Source organism: Schistocerca gregaria, unplaced genomic scaffold, assembly GCF_023897955.1.
Source record: "Schistocerca gregaria isolate iqSchGreg1 unplaced genomic scaffold, iqSchGreg1.2 ptg000159l, whole genome shotgun sequence".
Lineage (NCBI taxonomy): Eukaryota > Metazoa > Arthropoda > Insecta > Orthoptera > Acrididae > Schistocerca > Schistocerca gregaria.
The window spans coordinates 3338755-3349710 of record NW_026061721.1 but is presented as its reverse complement, the minus strand read 5'-3'; positions in this window follow the sequence as shown (position 1 = coordinate 3349710).

Below are 10956 nucleotides of genomic sequence, written 5' to 3'. Positions count from 1 at the left end.
GCCAGCTTTGCTGCCTTTGACATGAAATAGGACCTTAAGATTTTGCATGAAAGGCAGGACTAGCAACCGCGTTGCACAGGGAATGTGAAAAGTTTTCATATGTAGTAAAAACCTGATAAATCGGTTCGTTTTCGTGATTTGTTATCGAATAGACTTAAATCCAGATCGCCACATTGGCCGCTCTTCTCTCTGAAACGGTTACGTTTTGTCATCTGCAAAGCTATGTCGCGTGCTGCAGTATCCGGAGACACTAAAAGCAGCATAGTAGAGCACAGATGAAGCCTCTAAGTTAATGTAATACCCAGTAGGAAGTAGTACAATTCAAGTATTAGTTATCGATTACTGACTTTTTACGCTTCTTTGGAGCCTTGGACTTGAGGTAGGACCTTAAGATTTTGCATGAAGGGAAGTCTATCAGCCCCGTAGCACGGGAGAAAGTGAAAAGTGTTCATACATAGTAAAAACCTGATAAATCTGTTCGTTTTCGTCATTTGTTATCGAATCGACTTAAATCCAGATCGCCACATTGGCCGCTCTTCTCTCGGAAACGGTTACATTTATAGTCTGCAAAGCTATGTCGCGTGCTGTGGTATCCGGAGACACTAGAAGCACCGTAGTAGAACACAGATGAACCTTCTAAGTTGATATAATAGCCAGTAAGAAGTAGTACAATTCAAGTTTTAGTTATCGATTATTGAGTTTTTAGCCAGCGTTGGTGTCTTGGTCATGAGCTAAGACTTTACGATTTTGCATGAAAGGAGGACTAGCAACCACGTTGCACGGACGAGTGTGAAAAGTGTTCATATGTAGTAAAAACCAGAGAAATCCGTCCGTTTTCGTCATTTGTTATCGAATCGACTTAAAGCCAGATCGATACATTGGGCGCTCTTCTCTCTGAAACGGTTACATTTATCGTCTGCAAAGCAATGTCTCGCGTTTCGGTATCCGGAGATACTAATAGCACCATAGTGGAACACAGATGAAACTTATAAGTTGATGTAATAGCCAGTAAGAAGTAGTACAATTCAGGTTTTAGTTTTCGATTATTGACTTTCTAGCAGGCTTTGGTGCCTTGGACATTTGGTAGGACCTTAGGATTTTGCATGAAAGGAGGACTAGCAGCCGCGGTCCTCGGGCGAATGTGAAAAGTGTTCATATGTAGTAAGAAACTGAGAATCCGTCCAATTTCGTCATTTGTTATCGAATCGACTTAACACCAGATCGTCTTATTGGCCGCTCTTCTCTCTGAAACGGCTACATTTATCGTCTGTAAAGCTATGTCGCGTGCTACGTTATCCGGAGACACTAAAAGCATCAGAGTAAAACACAGATGAACCTCGTAAGTTGATTTAATAGCCAGTAAGAAGTAGTACTATTCAAGTTTTTGTTATCGATTATTGACTTTTTACCATTCTTTGGTGCTTCGACATGAGCTAGGAAATTAAGATTTTGCATGAAGGGAAGTCTAGTGGCCGCGTTGCAGGGGAGAATGTGAAAAGTGTTCATATGTAGTAAAAATGTGAGAAATTCGTCCGATTTCGTCATTTGTTATGGAATCGACTTAAAGCCAGATCGTCACATTGGCCGCTCTTCTCTCTGAAACGATTACATTTATCGTCTGCAAAGCTGTGTCGCGTGCTGCGGTATACGGAGACACTAAAAGCACCATAGTAGAACACAGATAAAGATTCTAAGTTGATGTAATTGCCAGTAAGAAGTAGTACAATTCAAGATTTAGTTATCGATTATTGACTTTTTAGCCGGCTTTGGTGCCTTTCACATGAGGTAGGACTATACGATTTTGCATGAAAGGAGGACTAGCAGCCGCGTTGCACGAGCGAATGTGAAAAGTATTCATATGTAGTAAATACCTGAGAAATCCGTAAGTTTTCGTCATTTGTTATTAATTCGACTAAAATCCAGATCGACACATTGGCCGCTCTTCTCTCTGTAACGGTTACATTTATCGTCTGCAAAGCTATGTCGAGTGCTGCGGTATGCGGAGATACTGAAAGCACCATAGTAGAACACAGATGAATCTTCTAAATTGATGTAAAGCCAGTAAGAAGTATTACAATTCAAATTCTTTTATCGATTATTGACTTTTTAGCCGGCTTTGGTGCATTGGACATGAGCTAGGACCTTAAGATTTTGCATGAAAGGAGGACTAGCAGCCGTGCTGCACGGGCGAATATGAAAAGTGTCATATGTAGTAAAAACCTAAGAAATCCGTCCGTTTTCGTCATTTGTTATCGAATCGACTTAAATCCAGATCGTCACATTATCCGCTCTTCTCTCTGAAACGATTACATTTATCGTCTGCAAAGCTATGTCGCGTGCTACGTTATCCGGAGACACTAAAGCATCATAGTAAAACACAGATGAACCTTCTAAGTTGATGTAATAGCGAGTAAAAAGTAGTACTATTCAAGCTTTTGTTATCGATTATTGACGTTTTACGATTCTTTGGTGCTTGGACATGAGCTAGGACCTTAACATTTTGCATGAAGGGAAGTCTAGTGGCCGCGTTGCAGGGGAGAAAGTGAAAAGTGTTCATATGTAGTAAAAATCTTAGAAATTCGTCCGTTTTCGTTATTTGTTATCGAATCGACTTAAATCCAGATCGACACATTGCCGCTCTTCTCTCTGAAACTATTACATTTATCGTCTGCAAAGCTATGTCCGGTGCTGCGGTATGCGGAGACACTAAAAGCACCATAGTAGAACACAGATAAAGCTTCTAAGTTGATATAATAGCCAGTAAGAAGTAGTACAATTCAAGATTTAGTTATCGATTATTGACTTTTTAGCTGGCTTTGGTGCCTTTGACATGAGGTAAGACTATACGATTTTGCATGAAAGGAGAACTAGCAACCGTGTTGCACGGGCGAATGTGAAAAGTGTTCATATGTAGTAAAAACCTGAGAAATCCGTCCGTTTTCGTCATTTGTTATCGAATCGACTTAAAGCCAGATCGATACATTGGGCGCTCTTCTCACTGAAGCGGTTACATTTATCGTCTGCAAAGCAATGTCTCGTGTTTCGGTATCCGGAGATACTAATAGCACCATAGTAGAACACAGATGAAACTTATAAGTTGATGTAATAGCCAGTAAGAAGTAGCAGAATTCAGGTTTTAGTTATCGATTATTGACTCTTTAGCAGGCTTTGGTGCCTTGGACATTTGCTAGGACCTTAGGATTTTGCATGAAAGGAGGACTAGCAGCCGCGGTCCTCGGGCGAATGTGAAAAGTGTTCATATGTAGTAAGAAACTGAGAAATCCGTCCGTTTTCGTCATTTGTTATCGAATCGACTTAACACCAGATCGTCTTATTGGCCGCTCTTCTCTCTGATACGGCTACATTTAGAGTCTGCAAAGCTATGTCGCGTGCTGTGGTATGCGGCGACAGTAAAAGCACCATGGAAGAATACAGATGAAACTTCTACGTTTATGTAATAGCCAGTAAGAAGCAGTAGAATTAAAGTTTTAGCTATCGATTATTGACTTTTTACCCTTCTTTGGCGCTTGGACATGAGTTAGTGCCTTAAGATATTTCATGAAGGGAAGGCTAGTGGCCACGATGCACGGGAGAATGTGTAAAGTGTTCAGATGTAGTAAAAATCTGCGAAATTCGTCTGTTGTCGTCATTTGTTATCGAATCGACTTAAATTAAGATCGACACATTTGCCGCTCTTCTCTCTGGAACGATTACATTTATCGTCTGCAAAGCTATGTCGCGTGCTACGTTATCCGGAGACACTAAAAGCATCAGAGTAAAAAACAGATGAACCTTGTAAGTTGATGTAATAGCCAGTAAGAAGTAGTACTATTCAAGTTTTTGTAATCGATTATTGACTTTTTACCATTCATTGGTGCTTCGACATGACCTAGGAAATGAAGATTCTGCATGAAGGGAAGTCTAGTGGCCGCGTTGCAGGGGAGAATGTGAAAAGTGTTCATATGTAGTAAAAATCTGAGAAATTCGTCCGTTTTCGTCATTTGTTATCGAATCGACTTAAAGCCAGATCTTCACATTGGCCGCTCTTCTCTCTGAAACGGTTACATTTATCGTCTGTTAAGCTATGTCGCGTTTTGCGGTATGCGGAGACACTAAAAGCACCATAGTAGAACAAAGAAGAAGATTCTAAGTTAAAGTAATAGCCAGTAAGAAGCAGTACAATTCAAGTATTGGTTATCAATTATTGATTTTTAGCCGGCTTTGGTTCCTTAGACATTAGGTGGAACCATAAGATTTTGCAGGAAAGGAGGACTAGCAGCCGCGTTGCACGGGAAAATGTGAAAAGGGTTCATATGTAGTGAAAACCTGAGAAATCCGTATGTTTTCTTCAATTGTTATCGAATCGACTTAAAGCCAGATCGTCACAGTGGCCGCTCTTCCCTCTGAAACGGTTACATTTACAAACTGCAAACCTATGTCGCTGGGTGCGGTATGCGGAGACACTAAAAGCACCATAGTAGAACACAGTAGAAGCTTCTAAGTTGATGTAATATGTAGTAAGAAGTAGTACAATTCAAGTTTTAGTTTTCGATTATTGACTTTTTAGCCGGCTTTGGTGCCTTGGGAATGAGCTACGACCTTAAAATTTTGCATGAAAGAACGACTAGCAGCCGCATTGCACGGGACAATGTGAAAAGTGTTCTTATATAGTAAAAACCTCAGAAATCCGTCCGTGTTCGTCATTTGTTATCGAATCGACTTAAAGCCAGATAGTCACATTGGCCGTTCTTCCTTCTGAAACGGTTGCATTTACCGTCTGCAAAGCTTTGTCGCTGGGTGCGGTATGCGGAGACACTAAAAGCACCATAGTAGAACACAGATGAAGCTTCTAAGTTGATGTAATAGCCAGTAAGAAGTAGTACAATTCAAGTTTTAGGTATCGATTGTTGACTTTTTACCCTTCTTTGGTGCCTTGGACATGAGCTAGGTCCTTAAGATTTTGCTTGAAGGAGGACTAGCAGCCGCGTTGCACGGGAGAATGTGAAAAGTGTTCATATGTAGTAAACACCTGAGAAATCCGTCCGTGTTCCTCAATTGTTATCGAATCGACTTAAAGACACATCGTCACATTTAACGCTCTTCTCTCTGAAACGGTTACATTTATCGTCTGCAAAGCTATGTCACGTATTGCGGTATGCGGTGAGGCTAAAAGCAAACATAATAGAACACAGAGGAAGCTTCTAAGTTGAAGTAATAGCCAGTAAGAAGCAGTACAATTCAAGTATTGGTTATCAATTATTGATTTTTAGCCGGCTTTGGTTCCTTAGACATTAGGTGGAACCATAAGATTTTGCATGAAAGGAGGACTAGCAGCCGCGTTGCACGGGAAAATGTGAAAAGGGTTCATATGTAGTGAAAACCTGAGAAATCCGTATGTTTTCTTCAATTGTTATCGAATCGACTTAATGCCAGATCGTTACATTGGCCGCTCTTCCCTCAGAAACCGTTATATTTATCGTCTCCAAAGATAAGTCGCGAGCTACGTAATGCGGAGACACTAAAAGCAATATACTAGAACACAGATGAAGCTTCTAAGTTGATGTCATAGAAAGTAAGAAATAGTACAATTCAAGATTTAGTTATCGATTATTGACTTTTTAGCCGGCTTTGGTGCCTTTCACATGAGGTAGCACTATACGATTTTGCATGAAAGGAGGACTAGCAGCCGCGTTGCACGAGCGAATGTGAAAAGTGTTCATATGTAGAATAAAACCTGAGAAATCCGTCCGTTTTCGTCATTTGTTATCGAATCGACTTAAATCCAGATCGTCACATTGGCCGCTTTTCTCTCGGAAACGCTTACATTTATCGTCTGCAAAGATATGTCGCGTGCTGCGGTATGCGGAGATACTGAAAGCACCATAGTAGAACACAGAAGAAGCTTCTAAGTTGATGTAATAGCCAGTAAGAAGTAGTACAATTCAAGTTTTATTTATTGATTATTGACTTTTTAGCCAGCTTTGGTGCCTTGGACATTAGCTAGGACCTTAAGATTTTTCATGAAAAGAAGACTAGCAACCACGTTGCAAGGGACAATGTGAAAAGTGTTCATATGTAGTAAAAACCTGAGAAATCCGTCCGTTTTCGTCATTTGTTATCGAATCGACTTAAATCCAGATCGACACATTGGCCGCTCTTCTCTCTGAAACGGTTACATTTGTCTTCTGCAAAGCTATGTTGCGTCCTGGGGTATGCGGCGACACTACAAGCACCATAGTAGAACACAGATGAAGCTCTTAAGTTGATGTAATAGACAGTAAGAAGTCATACAATGCAAGTTTTAGTTATCGATTTTTGACTTTTAGCCGCCTTTGGGGCCTGGGTATGGGCTACGTCTATACGATTTTGCATGAAAGGAGGACTAGAAGCCGCGTTGCACGGGCGAATGTGAAAAGTGTTCATATGTAGTAAAAACCTGAGAAATCCGTCCGGTTTCGTTATTTGTTATCGAATCGACTTATAGCCAGATCGATACGTTGGCCGCTCTTCTCTCTGAAACGGCTACATTTATCGTCTGCAAAGATATGTCGCGTGCTGTGGTATGCGGCGACACTAAAAGCACCATAGAAGAATACAGATGAATCATCTAAGTTTATGGAATAACCAGTAAGAAGTAGTAGAATTCAAGTTTTAGCTATCGATTATTGACTTTTTACCCTTCTTTGGCGCTTCGACATGAGTTAGGGCCTTAAGATATTTCATGAAGGGAAGGCTAGTGGCCACGATGCACGGAGAATGTGAAAAGTGTTCATATGTAGTAAAAATCTGAGAAATTCGTCCGTTTTCGTCATTCGTTATCGAATCGACTTAAATCCAGATCGACACATTTGCCGCTCTTCTCTCTGGAACGATTACATTTATCGTCTGCAAAGCTATGTCGCGTACTGCGGTATGCGGAGACACTAAAACTATAATAGTAGTACACAGATGAAGCCTCAAAGTTGATGTAATAGCCAGTAAGAAGTAGTACAATTCAAGATTTCGTTATCGATTATACTTTTTAGCCGGCTTTGGTGCAATTGACATGAGCTAGGACCTTAAGATTTTGTATGAAAGGAGGACTAGCAGCCGCGTTGCACGAGCGAATGTGAAATGTGTTCATATGTAGTACAAACCTGAGAAATCCGTCCGGTTTCGTTATTTGTTATCGAATCGACTTAAAGCCAGATCGATACATTGGGCGCTCTTCTCTCTGAAACGGTTCCATTTATCGTCTGCAAAGCAATGTCTCGTGTTTCGGTATCCGGAGATACTAATAGCACCATAGTAGAACACAGATGAAACTTATAAGTTGATGTAATAGCCAGTAAGAAGTAGTACAATTCAAATTTTAGTTATTGATTATTGACTTTTTAGCCGGCTTTGGTGCCTTGGACATGAGCTAGGACCTTAAGATTTTGCATGAAAGTAAGATTAGCAGTCACGTTGCATGGGAGAATGTGAAAAGTGTTCATATGTAATAAAAACCTGAAAAAGTCGTATCGACTTAATTCCAGATCGACACATTGGCCGCTCTTTTCTCTGAAACGGTTACGTTTTGTCGTCTGCAAAGCTATGTCGCGTGCTGCGGTATGAGGAGACACTAAAAGCAGCATAGTAGAGCACAGATGAAGCCACTAAGTTGATGTAATAGCCAGTAAGAAGTAGTACAATTCAAGTATTAGTTATCGATTACTGCCTTTTTACCCTTCTTTGGAGCATTGCACTTGAGGTAGGACCTTAAGATTTTACATGAACGGAAGTCTATCAGCCCCGTAGCACGGGAGAAAGTGAAAAGTGTTCATATATGGTAAAAACCTGATAAATCCGTTCGTTTTCGTCATTTGTTATCGAATCGACTTAAATCCAGATCGCCACATTGGCCGCTCTTCTCTCGGAAACGGTTACATTTATAGTCTGCAAAGCTATGTCGCATGCTGTGGTATCCGGAGACACTAAAAGCACCATAGTAGAACACAGGTGAAGCTTCAAATTTGATGTAATACCCAGTACGAAGAAGTACATTTCAAGTTTTAGTTATCGATTATTGAGTTTTTATCCAGCGTTGGTGTCCTGGACATGAGCTAAGACTTTACGATTTTGCATGAAAGGAGGACTAGCAACCGCGTTGTACGGGCGAGTGTGATAAGTGTTCTTATGTAGTAAAAACCTGAGAAATCCTTCTGTTTTCGTCATTTGTTATTAATTCGACTTAAATCCCGATTGACACATTGGCCGCTCTTCTCTCTGTAACGGTTACATTTATCGTCTGCAAAGCCACGTCGAGTGCTGCGGTATGCGGAGATACTGAAAGCACCATAGTAGAACTCAGATGAATCTTTTAAGTTGATGTAATAGCCAGTAAGAAGTAGTACAATTCAAGATTTAGTTATCGATTATTGACTTTTTAGCCGGCTTTGGTGCCTTTCACATGAGGTAGGACTATACGATTTTGCATGAAAGGAGGACCAGCAGCCGCGCTGCACGGGCGAATGTGAAAAGTGTCATATGTAGAAAAAACCTGAGAAATCCGTCAGTTTTCGTCATTTGTTATCGAATCGACTTAAACCCAGATCGTCACATTGGCCGCTTTTCTCTCGGAAACGCTTACATTTATCGTCTGCAAAGCTATGTCGCGTGCTGCGGTATGCGGAGATACTGAAAGCACCATAGTAGAACACAGAAGAAGCTTCTAAGTTGATGTAATAGCCAGTAAGAAGTAGTACAATTCAAGTCTTAGTTATTGATTATTGACTTTTTAGCCGGCTTTGGTGCCTTGGACATGAGTTAGGACCTTAAGATTTTGCATGAAAGGAAGACTAGCAGCCACGTTGCAAGGGACAATGTGAAAAGTGTTCATATGTAGTAAAAACCTGAGAAATCCGTCCTTTATCGTCATTTGTTATCGTATCGACTTAAATCCAGATCGTCACATTGGCCGGTCTTCTCTCTGAAACGGTTACATTTATCGTCTGCAAAGATATGTCTCGTGTTGCTGTATGCGGAGACACTAAATGCACCATAGTAGAACACAGACGAAGCTTCTAAGTTAATGTAATAGCCAGTAAGAAGTAGTACAATTCAAGTTTTAGTTATTAATTATTGACTTTTTAGCCGGCTTTGGTGCCTTGGACATGAGGTAGGACCCTACGATTTTGCATGAAATTAGGACTAGCAACTGTGTTGCACGGGAGGATGTGAAAAGAGTTTATATGTAGTAAAAACCTGAGAAATCCGTCCGTTTTCGTCATTTGTTAACGAATCATCTTAAATCCAGATCGACACATGGGCCGCTCTTCTCTCTGGAACGGTTACATTTGTGTTCTGGAAAGCTATGTTGCGTCCTGGGGTATGCGGCGACACTAAAAGCACCATAGTAGAACACAGATGAAGCTTCTAAGTTGATGTAATAGCCAGTAAGAAGTTATACAATGCAAGTTTTAGTTATCGATTACTGACTTTTTTGCCGGCTTTGGTGCCTTGGATATGGGCTACGTCTATACCATTTTGCATGAAAGGAGGACTAGCAGCCGGGTTGCACGGGCGATTGTGAAAAGTGTTCATATGTAGTAAAAACCTGAGAAATCCGTCCGTTTTCGTCATTTGTTAAAGAATCGACTTAAATCCTGATCGACACATTGGCCGCTCTTCTCTCTGAAACGGTTACGTTTATCGTCTGCAAAGCTATGTCGCGTGCTTCGGTATGAGGAGACACTAAATGCACCATAGTAGAACACAGATGAACCCTCTAAGTTGATGTAATAAACAATAAGAAGTACTACAACTCAAGTTTTAGTTATCGAGTGTTGACTTTTTAGCCGGCTTTGGTGCCTTGGACATGAGCTACGACTCTACGATTTTGCATGAAACGAGGACTAGCAGCCGCGTTGCACGGGAGAATGTGAAAAGTGTTCCTACGTAGTAAAAACCTGATAAATCCGTCCGTTTTCGTCATTTGTTATCCAATCGACTTAAAGCCAGATCGTCACATTGGCCGCTCTTCCCTCTGAAAGGGTTACATTTATCGGCTGCTAAGCTATGTCGCTGGATGCGGTATGCGGAGTCACTAAAATCACCGTAGTAGAACAGAGAAGTAGCTTCTAAGTTGATGTAATACCCAGTAAGAAGTAGTACAATTCAAGTTTTAGGTATCGATTATTGACTTTTTAGCCGGCTTTGGTGCCTTGGACATGAGGTGGAACCTTAAGACTTTGCATGAAAGGAGGACTAGGAGCCGCGTTGCACGGGAGAATGTGAAAAGGGTTCATATGTAGTAAAAACCTGACAAATCCGTCCGTGTTCGTCAATTGTTAACGAATCGACTTAAAGCCAGATCGTCACAGTGGCCGCTCTTCCCTCTGAAACGGTTACATTTACCCACTGCAAACCTATGTCGCTGGGTGCGGTATGCGGAGACACTAAAAGCACCATAAGAGAACACAGTAGAAGCTTCTAAGTTGATGTAATATGTAGTAAGAAGTAGTACAATTCAAGTTTTAGTTTTCGATTATTGACTTTTTAGCCGGCTTTGGTGCCTTGGCCATGAGCTAGGACCTTAAGATTTTGCATGAAAGGACGACTAGCAGCCGCATTGCACCTGACAATGTGAAAAGTGTTCATTTGTAGTAAAAACCTCTGAAATCCGTCCGTGTTCGTCATTTGTTATCGAATCGACTTAAATCCAGATCGTCACATTGACCGCTCTTTTTTATGAAACGGTTGCATTTACCGTCTGCAAAGCTATGTCGCTGGGTGCGGTATGCGGAGACACTAAAAGCACCATAGTAGAACAAGGATGAAGCTTCTAAGTTGATGTAATAGCCAGTAAGAAGTAGTACAATTCAAGTTTTAGTTCTCGATTATTGACTTTTTAACCGGCTTTGGTTCCTTGGACATGAGCTAGGTCCTTAAGATTTTGCTTGAAGGAGGACTAGCAGCCGCGTTGCACGGGAGAAT